At 40.0% G+C, this 18,885-nt stretch overlaps 1 long non-coding RNA gene across 4 annotated transcripts; it reads left to right on the top strand.

Moving 5' to 3' along the window:
• The first annotated feature begins 15,734 nt into the window (after window positions 1-15,734).
• On the top strand, window positions 15,735-17,925 carry LOC133645324 (uncharacterized). Of its 4 annotated transcripts, XR_009825003.1 has the most exons (6): window positions 16,335-16,363; window positions 16,462-16,556; window positions 16,647-16,980; window positions 17,078-17,199; window positions 17,338-17,456; window positions 17,569-17,925. It is a non-coding gene; the product is annotated as an uncharacterized LOC133645324 (long non-coding RNA). The 4 variants fall into 4 exon arrangements; XR_009825001.1 differs by having other exon boundaries at window positions 15,735-16,556; XR_009825002.1 differs by having other exon boundaries at window positions 16,462-16,980.
• Window positions 17,926-18,885: the final 960 nt, after the last annotated feature.

Below are 18,885 nucleotides of genomic sequence, written 5' to 3'. Positions count from 1 at the left end.
CTTCTTCTTCTTCTTCTATGGAGTTTATTGGCGGTTGGCAAACCAACAAAGGTGCATTACCGCCACCTACTGGACTGGAGTGTGGGACTGTAAATTGGGATTCAAAATAAATACAAATAATAATTAACAAAATAAATAATAAGAAAAATAAAGAAAATAATAAAAAAATAAAAAATAAAAAAAAAATAAAGAAATAAAGAAACAAAACAACTAAATAGGGAACTTAAATCCTCTCCATTAGGCCTGTGTCTATCAGATATGCCATAAGATGCTTGAGCATAGCTTCTGCCTCTGCTCCTAGCAGATTCCCAACACTTAATATCATCCTGGATTTCTCTGCCGCTGCTGTTAGCGTCCTCCTTTCCTCCTCATACCCTCTACATTCTAACAACACATGCTGGACTATGTTTTTAATGGCAAACACACAAAATATGCAAAATCTTCCACCAAAAATATTTTTCAAAGTGGAATATTTGATGTGAAGTAATGGGAACCTTGGATAGGTCAATAATTCATAATAACATTGATTTTGATTCAATATTATGTTTTGAAATAAATGGATTAATGTGGACCCCGATTTAAACAAGTTGAAAAACTTATTGGGGTGTTACCATTTAGTGGTCAATTGTACGGAATATGTACTGTACTGTGCAATCTATTAATAAAAGTCTCAATCAATCAATCCACTCCCTCGCTCTCTCTGTCCCTCCCTCACGAATGCTGCTGCGTGTGCACAATTAGTTTGGTTTTTAACCCCATCTTAACCCTGAACGTACATTGAAAATATACGCAACCCTGCCGGACATTTGAGGCATTTAAGAAACTCCGCCCGGACAGCCCCGCAAAAGAAGACACATGGTCAGTCTAGAATATCTCCATGTTAAGAAACTCGGCTTCAGCTCCACCATGATGTCTTGTAAGTAAACACAGACACGCCCCCCCCCCACCCCTCTCCACACACACACACACACACACACACACACACACACACACACACACACACACACACACACACACACACACACACACACACACACACACACACACACACACACACACACACACACACACACAGCGCCTCTTCTCTTGTCCCCGTTGTGACACAGGAAGAATTAAGATAAGTTCAAGTTAAAGTACCAATGATTGTCACACACACACACACACTAGGTGTGGTGAAATGTGTCCTCTGCATTTGAGCCATCCCCTTGGGGAGCAGTGGGCAGCAGCGGCGCCGCGCCCGGGAATCATTCAGAAGGACGACACTGCAACTCTCCAATAAAACACACTCAGATCTTCTGTTTTTAGCCGATACTACATAAGAAATGACATCAAATAACGCAGTAACGCATCATGTAGTAACGGTAACTGAGTTACTGAATATAAAAAATAAGGCGTTAGACTACTAGTTACTTTGTAACGCGTTAGTCCCAACACTGATTATACAGCATTATTCACATGTCAATAACATAAATACAGTCTATTATACAGCATCATTGACATTTGAATAATATAAATACATTTAAGTACTGTTTTCCCTTTAACATCACAAATGAGTTTGACATTTGAAGTTAATTGCTGACATGAATGGACTTTTCCAGCATATTATGTGTGTATGACTTTCAGCTGTGTAATAGAATGACTTCATGCAACTTTTCTCGGAGGACAATTGAACACTCACCTACCGAAAATGCAAACTTCGTCGCTGCTCGGTGACCTTCGTCTAGCGGCAGAATGTCTCTGTCGTCGTGTTGATGTAAATGAGAAGGAATGAATGACATGTGAACAAATAACAGCGCTGACATGATAGGAGGCGTGTTAGCTAGCAACCTGTTGTATTCTGATGACGTGCTAGCGTCACTTCCGCTGGGACGAGACCGGAGCGGTTCAAAAACGTTACTTTCATTTATAATAATTGAATGGTGTGTGTTCAAATAACCCTCCTCGGCCTTATAATTGTTACAAGTCGCGCTGTTGACATCTTTTCTTGGGAAATGGAGTCGACTCCAGGGGGTCTTTCCGCGGGCTCTGCCATTTTGAAATATGACGTCACGACGCGACGTCATCACCACCCGGAAGTGTGGATCTTCTTCTTCTTTTGTTTTTATAGCAGGTTGGCAAGCAACCTTCTGGTGTGCATTACCGCCACCTACTGACATGGAGTGTGGACCACTTCTAGAGATCACCTTAGCACAGACCTGGGCAGATGAACGTCCGGGGGCCACATGCGGCCCCTTAAGCTTTTCAATCTGAATAATATGAATAACATCATTCAAAGTTCAGTTAAAGTGCCAATGATTGTCACACACACACACACACTAGGTGTGGCGAAATTATTATCTGCATATGAACCATCACCCTTGATCACCCCCAGGGAGGTGAGGGGAGCAGTGAGCAGCAGCGGTGGCCGCGCCCGGGAATCATTTTGGTGATTCAACCCCCAATTCCAACCCTTGATGCTGAGTGCCAAGCAGGGAGGTAATGGCTCCCATTTTTATATAATAAAATACATGAATAAATCTTATTCATACACTCTTAGTCATACACTCTTATTCATACACTCTGATTCATACACTCTTATTCATACACTCTTAGTCATACACTCTTAGTCATATACTCTTATTCATACACTCTGGACCATAACCCTCCCAATGTACCAAAAATACCAGGCCCCTACCTTGCCGACGGACCCCAAGGACCTCCTTGACGGTCCAAACTGGGTCAGCGTTATCCAGAGGGGTAGGGTCAGGGGAAGAGAGTGGAGAACTGGAGACAGGCTTACTCTGGGATACATGGACCACCGGATGTGGCTTCACCGAGGGGGGTAGAGACAGACTAACAGATACTGTTGGATAAGCTCAGAGCAATCGGATTTAACAAAACCTCATGGAGCTGGATGCAATCCTACTTGGAGGGGAGGAAACAGGTGGTAGAGGTGAACGGCACCGTGTCCCCCCCCCCCCCCCCCCCTCTCAGTGAGCTGTGGAGTCCCCCAAGGCAGTATATTAGGGCCTTTACTGTTCCTGGTATACATAAACGACTTGTCATCGGCATGCGACTGTGAATTGTTTTTGTTTGCGGATGACTCGACCTTGCTGGTATCCGGCAAGGACAAGTCACAGGTGGAGAAAATCCTCAGTGCTGAACTCTGTAGAACTTGCACCTGGCTCGCTGGCAACAAGCTATCCATACACTTGGGTAAAACTGAATCCTTCCTGTTTGGGTCCCACATCAACCTTAAGAAAGTCAATGACTTCACTATAAAAGTGGGTGACGTTGTTCTCACCAGGAAAGATGAGGTCACCTACCTAGGTTCCATTCTAGAGGCTAATCTTTCCTGTGATAAAATGGCAACCAAGGTAATCAAAAAGGTCAACCAACGAACGAGATTTCTCTACAGAATCTCCTCTCTGGTCAACAAAAGCACCTTGAGGATTCTGGTGGGAACTCTCGTTCAACCCTTTTTTGATTACGCATGCACCTCCTGGTACCCTAGCACCTCTAAAACCCTCAAATCTAAACTCCAAACATCCCAGAACAAGCTAGTCAGATTACTTCTAGACCTCCACCCCAGATCCCACCTCACTCCTACCCACTTCTCCAAAGTGGGCTGGCTCAAGGTGGAGGACAGAGTAAAACAACTTGCACTGAGCCTAGTTTATAAAATCCGCTACACCTCCCTGAAACCGAAGTACATGTCAAACTACTTCCATAACGTAAATGACCGCCATAACCACAACACCAGGGGGAGCTCCACTAACCACGTTAAACCCAGATTCCGATCTAACAAAGGTCTTAACTCATTCTCTTTCTATGCCACATCAATGTGGAATGCACTCCCAACAGGTGTAAAAGAAAGCATAAGAAAAAGTATCTACATTTGATTGTTAACATTTGATTTATATATGTTTATTTTTTTAATATTTTTATGAATTTATTAATCAATCAACAAAACAATACACAACAATGCAATCCAATTCCAAAAGCAAAGCCGCCCCAGCAACACTAAGAACAACAGTAAACAGCAATTGAGGACACAAACATGACACGGAACAATCCAAATGTAGTGAAACAAAAATGAACATTATCGACAACAGCATCAATACTAGTAACAATATCAAAACAGCAGTGATTACAAGAAAAATCGATTTTGAATTGAAACGTGACCCCAATAATCATATATATATATATATATATATATATATATATATATATATATATATATATATATATATATATATATATATATATATATATATATATATATATATATATATATATATATATATATATATATATATATATGTATGTATTTTATTTTTTACAGTGTACCTAAAAAATATAATAATCAAAGGCATAGGCAAATGTGGATATATTTAAGTGCTCCATGCAGCCCTCTGAGGGGGTTTGACACCCATGGGTTAGAAGAACATATAAAAAGGAGGATATATATAAAAAGTACCTTTTTTTTTTTTGCAAGATGGCACTAAGATATTTGACTCTTAAGTTGAAGTCTAGTTTTGGCTCTGCAAGAGTGTTTTGTTTTACAAATCCTATGTGAAAAGGATAGGGCGTACGTTCCCCTCCAGAGTCTATTGCTGTCATTAAAAGACACTTGGGCAATAGCCAGAGGTGTTTCTTCACATGTCTGCTCCTCTAAATAAGGGACACTCAGACTGTGAAGTCTGGGACGCTAAATAAGGCACACTTGCAAATAATGCCTTTCTTTATGTGTGCAATTGCGGCAGAAGTCCACAGGAGGGCGCACGTTCCCCTCCAGTCTATTGCTGTCATTAAAAGACACGTGGCGGAAGTGGCTCACCTGAGCAGGTGAAAACAATCAGTCAATCACAATCACATGTAAAACATCCAATAAATAGACTGCAACAGTCAGAAGTTTACAAGCAGGATGGAAGCAGCAAGCGAGGTAAGAAGGAGCTATTTTCTTTACAACTTGTTTCAACTTGAAATCAGAGATGACAGATCTTACTTTATCTTCCTGGTTCTTGTATCACTATGTGATTGATTGAGACTTTTATTAGTAGATTGCACAGTGAAGTACATATTCTGTACAATTGACCACTAAATGGTAACTAGTGATGGGTTGATGAGGCCTCATGAAGCGTTTCGACACATTGCAAAACTGTATTGATACTGTGTCGATACTGTGTCACTAAATACTGACATCTGCTGGACATTAAAAATCCCTACAGGCAACCTATGGACCGACTCAACTGACACTGATTTTATGACCTAGTATATACAATAATATAAACCAAGTCATTGTATTTCATTTAGGATTATTTAACATCTTCATTTAAATAAAAATATATTTTTATCTTTTTTAGATACAGTCAAATAATGTGAACATGTATCATGACTAGGATGGTAGAAGGTGGGGATTGAACCCCAGTAACCGATTGCTGGCACGGCCACGCTACCAACTTCGCCACGCCGTCATTCCTGTACCTTCTCTAGTAACAGTAGTCATGGGTCTACACAGATGCATAGGCGCATGCGTCACGCTCATAGAGCGAAACCCTGTGTCGGTGCGCGTACCGCTTTTGGAAAGTCACGTGACCGATCATGAGCTGCTTTGGTCACGTGACCGATACGCGAACTGTATCGCACTGACGCCTCCTCTGTGCCCTGTGAGCAACATTCCCTCTAAGGTGCGCGCCTGCGCAATTGCGCACTGCTCAGGCGTCCTCCGCGCACACCGTGCGCCGCACAGCCAATATATGCCGCGCACCAAATCAAACCCATCTGAATTCTAAACAAAATAAACACATTTATTCTGTGTAATTTTGAAATGCAACTTTGAGTGACAGTGACAACAAGCGGCCCTAACGGTGTTCGTCAACAACACGCATTGCGCCGCTTCCTAATAAACAGTTTGACGCGCAGGCGTCAGTGCGATACAGTTCATGAGCGGTCACGTGACCAGAACAGCTCATGAGCGGTCACGTGACCAAAACAGCTCGTGTTCGGTCACGTGACTTTCTAAAAGCGATACGCGCACCGACACAGGGTATCGCTCTATGAGCTCGACGCATGCGCCGATGCATCGGTGTTGCCGGACCCATCACTAGTAGATTGCACAGTACATATTCCGTACAATTGACCACTAAATGGTAACACCCCAATAAGTTTTTCCACTTGTTTAAGTCCACGTTAATCAATTGATGGTAACTACAAATGCATGTCAAGTTGATCAACAATTCTCCAGTGCAATACCAGTACTGACATGAAGGCTAAAAGGGCATTAATGGGAGCCTTCAAAGAAAAAAAGAAGTAACTAAATAGTTACTTTTCACAGTAACGCTGGTCGCCCCCGTGAAGGAAATACATTTTTGGCAGGCATTCACATTTTGCCACAACACCCCTAAAGGGACATGCATGGGTAAAGTCCTAGTTGAGGAATGTCTTCCACTAATGTTGAACGACTTCCATGTTTAAAGTCTTCCTTAGAAAAGGTAAGCAGGCACACATGCAGCAGAATGTGTGGCATTTTTTACAGCCAAAATATTGTGTCCAAAAAACACACCAACTCAGTGTCATGTTCTAAATCAGAAATAAAAAAATAAGACAGGGAAATATTTTCACACATTCATGAGTTAGTCACTCCTCTGTTACACAGAAATATCCTGCAGTTATCTTGCCATATATACAGTATGATTGCTGTGTGGATTTACTTGTGTTCAACAGGACGTTACACGGCTCCACCAAGAGGTGATGGAGGATGCCAGAGACATGGCGGAGTACAGGAGGCAGGAAGAGTCTCTGCGAGCGGACAAAAGAAGGCTGCAAGAACGGCTGCAGGGGGTAAGGGAAAACAAGAAAAAGGTCAAAGCTAAGATTCGCCAGGTTAAATTAAAATGTAAGGAACGTAGATTCTACAATCTGACATTACAATATTGTTGTTAAGTTTAAGCAATCTCTTGCAGTGGATCAGCTGCACACCCAATATGAGCTCTCCCAGCTGAGAAAAAGGTATGACTACTTGAGTGGGCTGATAATTAACTGTTTCATTTGTAACTTTTATTTTTGTATCTTACCTTAAAGGCCTACTGAAAGCCACTACTACCGACCACGCAGTCTGATAGTTTATATATCAATGATGAAATCTTAACATTATAACACATGCCAATACGGCCGGGTTAACTTATAAAGTGACATTTTAAATTTTCCGCTAAACTTCCGGTTCGAAACGCCTCTGAGGATGACGTATGCGCGTGACGTAGACCGGAGAACACGGGTATGCCTTCCACATTGAAGCCAATACGAAAAAGCTCTGTTTTCATTTCATAATTCCACAGTATTCTGGACATCTGTGTTCGTGAATCTGTTGCAATCATGTTCATTGCATTATGGAGAAGGAAGCTGAGCAAGCAAAGAAAAAAGTTGTCGGTGCGAAATGGACGTATTTTTCGAACGTAGTCAGCAACAGTACACAGCCAGCGCGTCTTTGTTTACATTCCCGAAAGATGCAGTCAAGATGGAAGAACTCGGCTAACAGACTCTAACCAGGAGGACTTTTGACTTCGATACACAGACGCCTGTAGAGAACTGGGACAACAGACTCTTACCAGGATTACTTTGATTTGGATGACAAAGACGCAGACGTGCTACTGTGAGTATGCAGCTTTGGCTTCTAAACATTTGATCGCTTGACCGTATGTGCGCAACTTTTTTTTGCGTATGTACGTAACTTTTTTAAAATATATAAGCTTTATGAACCTTGGGTTAGGTGAACGGTCTTTTGGGCTGAGTGATTGTGTGTGTTGATCAGGTGTCTGAATTGTATTGGCGTGTTCTATGGAGCTAGGAGCTAGCAGAGGAGCTAGGAGCTAGCATAACAAACACGCAGGTGTTTTTATGCAGGATTAATTTGTGGCATATTAAATATAAGCCTGGTTGTGTTGTGGCTAATAGAGTATATATATGTCTTGTGTTTATTTACTGTTGTAGTCATTCCCAGCTGAATATCAGGTCACCCCCGGCTCTCACAGCATCTTCCCTATCTGAATAGCTTCAACTCCCCACTAGTCCTTCACTTGCACTTTACTCATCCACAAATCTTTCATCCTCGCTCAAATTAATGGGGAAATTGTCGCTTTCTCGGTCCGAATCTCTCTCACTTCATGCGGCCATCATTGTAAACAATAGGGAACTTTGCGTATATGTTCAACTGACTACGTCACGCTACTTCCGGTAGGGGCAAGCCTTTTTTTTATCAGATACCAAAAGTTGCAATCTTTATCGTCGTTGTTCTATACTAAATCCTTTCAGCAAAAATATGGCAATATCGTGAAATGATCAAGTATGACACATAGAATAGATCTGCTATCCCCGTTTAAATAAGAAAAATTCATTTCAGTAGGCCTTCAAGTCAAAGTACAGAGCAGCATGTAGAGCACACTCCAGGCCTGAAGGGGCAACAGTGAGCACTGAGGGCTGAACATCTCCACCTGCTTCCACCAGATTGCTTTGATTGAATTCACCTGTTCACCTGCTCAGAGCACATGCTTCAACATGTTTGAGCGTCACTCCTTTTGACATGCTGCTAAGAGGAAGGAAGACAGCTCCTGTGTGGACTCAGAAGACGCAACTGGTGAGGAAAGCGAGGGAAAGAAGTGCTTGTTTTGTACTGAGGAGAATGTTTCAAGAAGATCATTTCACTGATGTTTACTAAATTGTTTAGGTTGACTGAAAGTACATTTAAAAAGTTATCAGACAGGCTTCTCTACTCCCGAGTGATGCAAAGTTTTGGTGAGTGACTACAGCTTTATTTCCATGTATACATTTGCTCGATAACCTATATCTCTCTTTGTAGCAACTTAGCACAACAGCTAGCGATAGCTCCTCGGCTAAAATCTCGCGTTTTAAACATTCATGTTCGCGTCAAATTTGGGCGATTACTATTGCATTATAATCATACATGTTTTTAAATATCCCCTTCATGTTCCCCTTTACTTTTAGGTAAGCTAGTTTTTAGACAACACACTCATGAAATATTCTAACATAACAAAACGTGACGTCACAGAATGCCGTCAAAAAGGGGACGTTGTCTTCGCGCATGCGCGGACCCTGACGTATAATTACTATTACTATAGTGAAGTTTTCGATGGATGGATATTTATTAGTAACTAGCGAAAATGTATATTTTAAACAGAGGTCACAACATCAGAACTATATATACATATTTATGTGTATATATATGTATGTGTATATATATATATGTGTATGTATATATATATATGTGTATATGTGTGTGTGTGTGTGTGTGTATATGTGTGTATATATATATATGTGTATGTGTGTGTGTGTATATATATATGTGTATATATACAGCATAGTTCGTTGTCAAACTTGTTTTTTTATATTCAACAATATTACACATCCATCCGGTAGAACAAAACATGTCAAGTAAAGAAAATAAAAGCAAATACAAAGAGCATTTAAAAAATATGATACAATTTAAAAAAATTAAAAATAAAAAAAAATGTTAGAAAACTTTAATAAAGATATCTAAGTGTTTTTGTACTTAACAGTTTTCCCAGATTTAATGATAATTTGAAACAGTTTAGCCAATTAGAAAATGTTTTTACTTTCAGAAATCAACATTTATACATAAAAAAATTTGCTTTTAGCCAAATGTTGACAAACATTTATGTTACCATCATTTACACAATAAAATAGATACAATTTGACGTGTGTGTGTGTGTACACCACTTCAGGAAAAACAACTTTGCTCTCCAAGTACCACCATAATGACCAACATTGAAATACAGCTTAGGGAATTGTGTAATACTATCATGAGGTGATTGTACATTAAAATGTGGTCCTAAATAAAGAGTGTTCTAGTACATGTGTATGATTGTGCTGCGTTTCTCTCTCTAGGATTACCTGCTAGTCCAGGAGCCAAAGGTGGACCTGGAGTGAAAGTAAGCACTATTCAATCAAACTTTTTACATTATGCACTTCACTTTTAACCACTTTTTCTCTTGCTAGGACGAGCCTGGTCCCAGAGGCCATGCCGGCATGTCCGGTGACCCTTGACCTTTGGTAAGTACCTAAACAAATCCAGTGCTTATCGATTAGACTGTTTTTCTACTGCACACCTGAAATGACTTATTACTATAAGGCGAGCCTGGGGTTCCTGGTCCCAAGGTAAATACTTTAGTCAATAACACGGACTCCAGGTACTCACCTCATACGTGTAACTGCAGGGAGACCGAGGTCAGCGCGGTCCAGTGGCTCCACAAGGAATAGTGGGAAAGACTGTGTTGAAAGTACAATACTTATTCATTGTTCTCATATATGACAGGGAAGCAAAGGAGAGAGAGAGGAGCGATGGGCGTTCCAGGTGCTCAAGGTCTGAGTGGAACCAAAGGAGACAAGGTATGTGGTGAAAGAGTCCACCAGGGGGCAGTGTTTACTCAGGAGTTAAATACAAGTCATGCAGGATGAAATATTTCTGTCCTTGTAGTGCTTCAGTACTTGGGATTTATTCTGAAGATAGTATATTTCATCAGTATTTATCAATACTTACCATTTCTTGTAAAGATAGTATAACATGTGTTTCTGTCCTGGTAGTACATCATTATGCTGTCTTTTAAAGTTGGTATATTAGAAGTATTTCTGTCCTTGTAGTGTAGTACATTAATACATACACTTTCTTGGAAATATAGCATGTTTCTATCCTTGTACTGTAGTACATCAATACTGCTAAATATAGTATATACGTATGTATTTACACTTTCATCTAAAGATAGTATATTATAAGTAATTCTATCCTTGTACTGTAGTACATCAATACTGCTAAATATAGTATGTACATATGTATTTACACTTTCATCTAAAGATAGTATATTATATAAGTAATTGTGTCCTTGTACTGTAATACATCAATACATACTTTCTTCTAAAGGTAGTACTGCCCCTCTGTCACTAGGTGTCCCCCAGGGTTGGGTGCTTGGTCCACTTCTCTTCATTGTACATGCTCCCCCTCGGTAACATCATCCGCCGCCATCACCTCCAATTCCACTGCTACGCAGATGATGTCCAGCTACATCTCCACAAAATCTCTCCACCCTGACCGACTGCCTCACTGAAATCAAATCATGGCTGCACTCCAACTTCCTCAAACTCAACTGACAAATCTGACATGCTCATCGTCGGCCCCAAATCCCTCACCAAAACTGCTCACAACTCTACTCTGTCCCCATCCACTCACATCCGCAACCTCGGAGTCATTCTGGACAATAAGCTCTCTTTTCAACACCGGGTCAACCACATCACAAGAACTGCTTTCTTCCACCTCCAAAATATTGCCCGTCTCCGTCCATCCTTCTCTGCCGCTGAAACCCTGATCCATGCCTTCATCACCTCCACACTTGACTACTGTAACGGCATCCTCTACGACTCATCTTGCAAAATTCTCAAACTCCAATACATTCCAAACTCTGCCGCCCGCCTGCTCAGCCACACCCGCTCCCGTGAGCACATCACCCCAGTCCTCCAGAAACTCCACTGGCTCCCCAGTCCTCACCGGATCCACTTTAAATCCTCCTCCTCACCCACAAAGCCCTCCACAAGCAGGCCCCCTGCTACCTCACCAACCTGCTTCACCTCCATACCTTCACGCAGCCTCCGCTCCTCTGATGCCAACCTGCTCTCCCCACCATGCAGAACCAAGCTTCGGACCTGGGGTGACAGCTTTCTCCATCGCTGCTCCCACCCTCTGGAACACTCTTCCCAAACCCATCCGTGACCAGTGTTGGGTTAGTTACTGAAAACCAGTAACTAGTTACTTTATTTCAAAAGTAACTCAGTTACTTACTTTTCACAGTAACTCATTACTTTTTGGTGTAACTATTGAATTAGTTCTATTTTTCTTTCTTTTTTTAAAGCTCCCATTAATGCCCTTTAGCCTTCATTTCAGTACTGTTATTGCACTGGAGAATAATACAATTTGTTGATTACTTGACTTTTTGATTGATTGAAACTTTTATTAGATTGCACAGTACATATTCCGTACAATTGACCACTAATTGGTAACACCCCAATAAGTTTTTCAACTTGTTTAAGTCCACGTTAATCAATTCATGGCATGCATTTTTATCTTAACATAATTAATGAAAAACAGTGCAACATAAAAATGCACTTCTCCTTTCTTTAAACTTGGACCAATGACCAATAATAAAAACCAAGTTAAAGTGCAACATAAGAAGGCACATCATCTTCCTTGAAACATAGGTAGTGAAATAAAGCCTGACATCTGGAGTGATGCTGCTGTCTTCCACACTTGGAGTCATGGATTGTACAATCCTTGTTTTCAGTGACAGGATCATTGACACAGATGGTGAAGTTTCAGTGCTCAGTAGAGATGGAACAGTTCTGAGGGGTTTAAGCACCTGGAGGACCTCCTCTGCCACTCTCACGTCATCATCAGACAGGTTGATGATGTCTGACATTTGTCTTCAGGGTGTTGTGGGTCAATGCAGAGTATATAGCTGCCTGCTGCTCCAACATATCACAAATTGATTAACATGGACTTAAACAAGTTGAAAAACTTATTGGGGTGTTACCATTTAGTGGTCAATTGACCACTGATGGATGGAATATGTACTGTACTGTGCAATCTACTAAAGTCTCAATCAATCAAAATCATACTTGAGCAGAGTAGACTTCTTTTATTTTTCTGTTTTTCGGCTCATCTTTCAGGCTCTCTGTCCTTTCCTCTCCCGCTCAGCATCTGCTGCAAAGCTTGACTTGAAATGTACGGAACGTGGATCAGCTGCAGACCAACCAAGAGCTCTCCCAACTGGAAAAAAAGGTATGACGACTTGAGTGGGCTGATAATTAACTGTTTCATTTGTAACTTGTATTTTTGTAGCTTACCTTAACTGACACTTGTATTTCATCTCCGCTACTCACTCCGCCGCTCCCTGCGCTGCGATTCACTCTCCAAACAGAAATAGTTTTAATTTCAGTTAAGGTAAGATACAAGTTACAAATGAACAGTTTATTATCAGCCCACTCAAGTAGTCATACCTTTTTCTCAGTTGTGCGAGCTCATGTTGGGTGTGCAGCTGATCCACTGCAAGAGATTGCTTAAACTTAACAACAATATTGTAATGTCAGATTGTAGAATCTACGTTCCTTACATTTCAGTTCAACATTGCGAATCTTAGCTTTGACCTTTTTTTTTCTCCGCGCAGGTGACCTTGACCGCACGGTAGGTGTCCCTGACCGCATAGTGGGTGTCCCTGACCCCCTGCAGCCGTTCTTGCAGCCTTCTTTTGTCCGCTCGCAGAGACTCTTCCTGCCTCCTGTACTCCGCCATGTCTCTGGCATCCTCCATCACCTCTTGGTGGAGCCGTGTAACGTCCTGTTGAACACAAGTAAATCCACACAGCAATCATACTGTATATATGGCAAGATAACTGCAGGATATTTCTGTGTAACAGAGGAGTGACTAACTCATGAATGTGTGAAAATATTTCCCGGTCTTATTCTTTTATTTCTGATTTAGAACATGACACTGAGTTTGTGTGTTTTTTGGACACAATATTTTGGCATTAAAAAAATGCCACACATTCTGCTGCATGTGTGCCTGCTTACCTTTTCTAAGGAAGACTTTAAACATGGAAGTTGTTCAACATTAAAAATGACAAAAATCACTTCAAGTATGGTTTTATTTTCCTATGTCAACAGTGTTACTTTTCAAACTGGAGTGTTACTGTGGCCTAAAATATGTGTGTGTATACAAACCCCGTTTCCACACTCTTAAAAGGAATGTGTTGGAAGTCAACACATGTTTTGTGTAATGATTTCAACAAATGTGTTAAATCACAGGATTTTCCTGAGGGGAAGTAACACAGACATTCTACACAACATTGTGTCATGAGCTTTGACAATCAGCTGGGTGGCCATAGAGTTGGGGACAAAACAAAAAAAGTCCCGCCTTTTCTGTGATCTACGTGGCCATCACCGCCGGACCTCTGCGACTGTATCCGTCTTAATGAAGGTAAGCATATTCCAGTCTACTTGCACGTTGTTGTATCTTAAAGGGTGTAATAGTGGTAGTTTTGCTGGGAATGTGTGACTGTAACCTGCTGACAAGATGTAAAGTTGTGCATGTGCAAATGAACTGCTGATGAACAGCTAGCCATATTGCTAGCTATACTAAACCTCCATTATTATTATTTTAGGGCTCTTTCAAATAGTAGCCTGGTTATGCTGTGTACATAATGTTGCTTAATGGCTAAATTAATGTTGGCTTTATTTTGCAGGTTTGTTTCCACAAGTTAGCTAACATTACTAAGGTAAGATTTGATAAGAAGGTCTCCACAGTATCAATTAAACTGTTTGACAAAACTGCACTGGTTGACTTAAACTATTCATAGTTTCTTTTGGGTATGTTATCTCAATTTTAAATGACCTTTTTTAAGTTTAATCTGTCCATATGTTGCATAGGTATTAAAGGCCATTTCCAGTCATAGTCAATGTTCCAGAAATGAAGTCACCTATGACATGTAAACATATTTGCACTGGACTAATAATGTCTTAAAATGTAGCTTGTTCTAACTACTGTATGTGTATTATAATCTCTTAGGCTCTAATTAAATGATTATTATTTTACACAAAGTCCTTCCTTGGAGTTGTATTGAATTAGTTGTGTTTGTCTGTACATTTGAGTTTGTACACATGTAGAAGAATGGCTTCTCCCAGATGTCTCACAAGTCCTCCTGGATGGCAGAGACATTTTCAAGAAGACTTCCACTCCTGGTAAAGTCAAGGACATTACACAGGTGTGTACATCAAAGCAGAAATGACCAGAATTCTGAATTTCTGCTCAGATTTGAATGAATTCATTGACACTGATGTGAACTGCAAAGTTGAAAACATGGATACATTCCAAATTGTATTCAAGTCCATTCAATGAGATGTTTGGTATGTCAGTGCCACTGCTGTCACCACACAGGAAATGGAAGTACAGCAGGTATGTTTGTTCATTTAAGGCAGCTCACTAAACATAATAATCTGTTTAGTGAGCCTATGTGCCTTTTATTTGTAGTATTATCCCAGTGCTTAGATCAGGGGTGTCCAAACTTTTTCCACTGAGGGCCGCACACTGAAAAATCAAAACATGCGGGGGCCATTTTGATATTTTTTCATTTTCAAAACCAATACAATATTTACTTTTTTATTTTTTTTTAACCTTATTGGCTCCCGCAAGTTAGGTCCTAGGGACGCAGAAGGGTTTCAGTCTCAAAACGGGTTTAAAACAAGTTTTATATTTTTTTTTTAAATTAAATGCTTGAATCTGTAATTCAACTTCAGGTGTAAAATATACACACACATTTCATGAGCTTTTTGTCAAAACCCTATTTTTGGGGGGCAAATATACAATATTTTTCCCAAAAAGATTTTCAAAGTGGAATATTTGATGTGAAGTAATTGGATCCCTAACTAGGTCAATAATTAATAGCAACATTGATTAGAATTTTTTAATTTTTTTTTAGCAAAGACAGGTGTTTTTTAATTCCACTAAAATTCTTAGGGATCCAAAAGTGCCCCACTCATGTTTACATTTAACACTTAAATCTCTATCAGCTTCAGATAATATATAGTGTAATTAGCTTTGTATATTTGTAATAACAATTTATATAAACTTTTTTTTCATGTTTTGTATGTCCTTTTTGTCCTTAAGTCGGTCAATAATTCATAGCAACATTGATTTTGATTATTTTGTGAGAAATTGTAAAAACAAATTGTGTTATTAGAGTGAACATTGCAAAGTTTTTCTCCTTTCGTTTCACCCATTTGCTCTTTTATTCCACTTTTAATGTTTTCAAACATTTTTTTAGTATTTTTTAGAATGATGGGCCGGTAAAACATTAGCTGCGGGCCGAAAATGGCCCCCGGGCCACACTTTGGACACGCTGGCTTAGATGAAGTGTTAATATCTCTACACTGGTTGAAATAAAATAGTGGACTGTTCCTTCACACTTCAACAGCAGCCAGTGATCTTCATCCTGACACTGCCAACACTCGCCTCCAACTAAAAGATCCCAGGATTTTTGCATTCTACGAGGAGAGTGGGAGAGCGGCCGTGCCAGCAACTTGAGGGTTCCAGGTTCGATCCCCGCTTCCGCCATCCTAGTCACTGCCGTCGTGTCATTGGGCAAGACGCTTTACCCACCTGCTCCCAGTGACACCCACACTGCTTTAAATGCAACTTAGATATTGGCTTTCACTATGTAAAGCGCTTTGAGTCACTAGAGAAATAGCGCTATATAATTCACTTCACTTACATAAAAATGGAGAAGGGTACTGGTAACAACTGCCGTCAGTTGTAAGTAGACATTTGTCACTTATTTTGAACTACAGGACGTCTAATGTTATGCCCAATGTTAATGTGTCCTTTTTCTTCTTCATTATGTTTTTCCTCAGTTATCCAGTAAGTGCGGACAAAAAACTTCTCGCCAGAACCATGTGACACTTTACCCGTCACTTAACATCAACATGGAGGACGAAAATAAGGATATGTAAGGGAATGTTAAGAGTGAGAAACACACATTACTTGGATTGATTGTGACAGTAGCTCATTAGATCCCAGTTTTATTTGTGTTGTAAAGGAACACGTCTATGATCCAACATGCCACGCTGGCTTTCTGGAAGGTAAGCTGAGGAATATCCGCCAAACGAAGGGATGATTGCTGCCGTTATTGCAGAAGGGGTGGCTCATCTGAAGTCACTGTTGGACTTGAAGAAGTTACAGAAAGTGATGAGTCTGTCCAAGAATGGATAACTGTGATCATAAGGATGAAGCCTAGTCCGGAGAACCTTTCTTCCATCAAGATGGGTATGGACAAAACCTACTTCCACCCAAGATACTGGATATCTAATCAGTCACCTACTCTGGCAGAGATTGTTGAGAACTACCCTCGTTTCATTGATGTACCATATCTGGTAAGTCAGTCAATGTAATCACCACCTGCACTCAAATGGATTTGCATATAACCTTATCTAATCACCCTTGTCTTGTCCTGTTGGTAAACCTTAACAGATCGACAGTTTGAGAAGATGTTTCCATACAAGACAGACATCTTTCTACGCAAATGGGACCAAAGTTGTTGAAGCTGGCTGCTCTTGAAGGAAAAGATGAACCACCAGAAGCTGAGAGTGCTGGTAATGTTTAGTTTATTTATGGAGGATTATCATGCCTTTTTGTGTCATCTTCCAAAGACTCCCCAAGTTGACACACATTTAACCTTACAGTGTCACATGTCAGTGATATAAACTGTGTATATTTGTCTATTTGTACAGAATGAAGGTGCTGTAGAGCACTGAAGATGCTCACACATGATCTGCCCCCTACTGGGTCAAGAAGATCTATGGGATGGACAAAATGCAGCATCAAGTCAGTGCTGTCCTACATTAAACAAGTAAGAATATCTTAATTTGTGATAAGAATATAAAACAAGTGAGATATCTTAAGTAAATGATTCATAACTTGTAAAGATGATGTAATCACATGTGTTGCATACACTGTTTTAGCCAGGAAGAAGCTTCCATGACCTCCTACAAACCACTGACCCTGCTCCAGTGATGCAACCTGGTCTGGTGAGCATTGGACATTGCAGCACAACATCAACACAATATGTCCTCGTGGCTGCCCATGTCATTCCACTCCAGGAAGAGGGTCTCACCTGCAGTCTGGACTAACTCTTCAAATTGTATTGGGCTTGTAACCTTGCCTGCTTGGTAAAGTAGGAGTTGTTGATTGAAAAAATGGCAGCCTGTGGACATAAGTTGAACAACTTATTGGGGTGTTACCATTTAGTGGTCAATTGTATGTAATATGTACTTCACTGTGCAATCTACTAATAAAGTTTCAATCAATGATTGAAACATTTGGAGTATCAGTTGTGTGTCTATATTTGGTCATTGCTACACACCTGGTTGTGTGCTTTCCTTCAAATGTGATCTGGACAACAAACATATCTTTGGAGAGACAGTGTATATTGTTACCTTTTCTGACCGTGATGAGGTGTTCATTTTGTTGAGAGTTCTCACTGTTAACTATTTTGATGAACACCTTCACACTTATGTGATTAAAAAGACTAATTTCAAGTGATGAATCTGAAAGATGCAACTGATGCTTTGCCACTTGATGTATATGAGCTAGAGATGTCCGATAATATCGGTCTGCCGATATTATCGGCCGAAAAATGCGTTAAAATGTAATATCGAAAATTATCTGTATCGTTTTTTTTTATTATCTGTGTTTTTTAAAAATTTTTAAATTTTTTTATTAAATCCACATAAACACAAGATACACTTACAATTAGTGCACCAACCCAAAAAACCTCCCTCCCCCATTTACACTCATTCACACAAGGGTTGTTTCTTTCTGTTATTAATATTCTGCTTCCTACATTATATATCAATATATATCAATACAGTCTGCAAGGGATACAGTCCGTAAGCACACATGATTGTGCGTGCTGCTGCTCCACTAATAGTACTAACCTTTAACAGTTAATCTTACAAATTTTCATTAATTACTAGTTTCTATGTAACTGTTTTTATATTGTTTTACTTTTTTATTCAAGAAAATGTTTTTAATTTATCTTATTTTATTTGATTCATTTTTTTAAAAAGTACCTTATCTTCACCATACCTGGTTGTCCAAATTAGGCATAATGTGTTAATTCCACGACTGTATATATCGGTTGATATCGGTATCGGTAATTAAAGAGTTGGACAATATCGGCATATCGGATATCGGCAAAAAGCCATTATCGGACATCCCTAATATGAGCTGAGAGATTCTGAATTGCACTTACTGACAAGATACAGACTTATTTCCTA

The sequence above is a fragment of the Entelurus aequoreus genome, unplaced genomic scaffold, assembly GCF_033978785.1.
Source record: "Entelurus aequoreus isolate RoL-2023_Sb unplaced genomic scaffold, RoL_Eaeq_v1.1 HiC_scaffold_41, whole genome shotgun sequence".
Lineage (NCBI taxonomy): Eukaryota > Metazoa > Chordata > Actinopteri > Syngnathiformes > Syngnathidae > Entelurus > Entelurus aequoreus.
The sequence above is the reverse complement of the archived record's forward strand: the minus strand, read 5'-3'. Positions and strand labels throughout refer to the sequence as shown.